The sequence below is a fragment of the Bison bison genome, unplaced genomic scaffold, assembly GCF_000754665.1.
Source record: "Bison bison bison isolate TAMUID 2011002044 unplaced genomic scaffold, Bison_UMD1.0 scf7180017864369, whole genome shotgun sequence".
Lineage (NCBI taxonomy): Eukaryota > Metazoa > Chordata > Mammalia > Artiodactyla > Bovidae > Bison > Bison bison.
The window spans coordinates 2,139,075-2,140,636 of record NW_011494941.1 but is presented as its reverse complement, the minus strand read 5'-3'; the positions used below and the strand labels follow the sequence as shown (position 1 = coordinate 2,140,636).

General features: G+C 63.3%; 1 protein-coding gene across 1 annotated transcript in view; it reads left to right on the top strand.

Moving 5' to 3' along the window:
* The first annotated feature begins 108 nt into the window (after positions 1-108).
* The window catches only part of DAB1 (Dab, reelin signal transducer, homolog 1 (Drosophila)), a 451,043-nt gene continuing 449,589 nt past the window's right edge, over positions 109-1,562 (top strand). The window contains exon 1 of the mRNA XM_010855870.1: positions 109-175. The gene's annotated coding sequence lies outside the window, so the exon portion shown is untranslated. The remainder of the gene's footprint in view (positions 176-1,562) is intronic.

Sequence of the window (1,562 nt, the reverse complement as noted above, 5' to 3'; positions counted from 1 at the left end):
CCTCCCCCTGCTCTGACGCGGGGCCCGTGGCTCCCCGGGAGGATGGACCCAGTTCGGCGCTCGCCCGGGCTTCCCCGGGCTGGAGAGCGCGCCTGAGTGCCGCCGCCCGCCGGGCATGGGGAGCCGCTTCCTGGGCGGCTGCGGCTGCGGAGGAGGATGCTTTCGGCGAGCAGAGGTGAGGCACGGCGGGAGGCTAGCGGCCGCCACGGAGTTCAGCACCGAGAGGTGTCAGGCGGGGACGCGGCGCCTGGATGCCCGGGAGGCTCCTCTGGGGCTCCCGGGCGCGGAGGAGGGCTCCAGGGGCGCCCCTCTGGGGAGTTTGGCTATAAGTGCGGAGGGGATAGAGACTGCAGTTCTCTTTCCTCTTCCTCCACTTGCTGGGGGAAAGGCGACTCTGCTCCTTCCTTCTGGGTCTCCCCTTACCATCCCCAGTGTCACTTCTGACCACGCTCAGTTCTCTTTCCAGTCTTGCTCATCTAATGCACTTGTCTCTCTACTGGATCCCTTGCGCCCTCCTCCCTCCTGCGTCCCCGGCTCCAGCCATCCACGAGCCTTCCTTCTCCCGTTCCAAAACCTAGCCGGTACTTACGAGCCCTTCCCCAGCCGCTCTGCCAGCGCCCCCAGGTCCGGACCCTCTTCCATGCTCAGCCACCCGGTTTTCACTTCCCTACTCTTTGGCTGCGCTGCGGTTCCGCTACGACCTGTGGAAAAACCAGATCTATCCTAGCAACCCCTACCCTTTTGCAAACATCATCGGAGCTGTACCCCGCGTATCCTCGGAACCCATCTCTTCCCGAGACCCCATAGACTCGGTTCTTTGCTGCCGCCCTCTCCGTTCCACTCCCCAGCCCCCCGCCCTCCTCTCTCTTCCCCACTCGCCCCTCTTGCTTCTCTCTGCTCCAGACTCGACGCTCTGTTTCGGCCGCTGAGCTCAGCCTACCCCCGCCCCACCCCCTCATCGGGTAAACTTTAAAATCCGCGTGGTTCGGCTCATAAAGGAGCCCTGAAAGGAGAACTCAACCGCCGGCAGAGCCTGGAGTCAGGGAGTCTAGGATGGGGGAGGTTGAGTCTTGGCGTCGTCGGAAAGGAGCTGAAGGCTGAATATCCTAAGTCAATTTCAAAACACTGGTAGCTGCAGCCGGGACTGTCCGCCGCACGCTGGCTAGTCCCGCGAAGTATTATTGTGACCCCTGGTGGGAGGGCGCGTGTATTCTGTGCACTTTTTAAAGCACTTTTTAAAAAATATAAGTACTGGTGGACGGGACGAGGGGGGCACCGGGGAAGGTTGCCTGAGGTTGATGCCACTTTGCTCCTGCGTTGCTCCCTGCCGGACCCGATGTTTCACTCCACGTAAACTACCCTCCACCCCCAACGGCAGCACACAAGTCCTCATTGTTGGGGGTCTGCCTGGGCACTTCCGCCTGGGCTGAGAGAATCTGGAGGAATGACGTGGGGGTGGGGAGGCGCGGGGCGCCGGGCGATCGCGGTCTGGATTTCGGCGGCGGCGGGTGGAGTCAAGAGCGCCGCTGCGCGGGCTTCCCTGCGCCCGGGCGCGGGTCTCG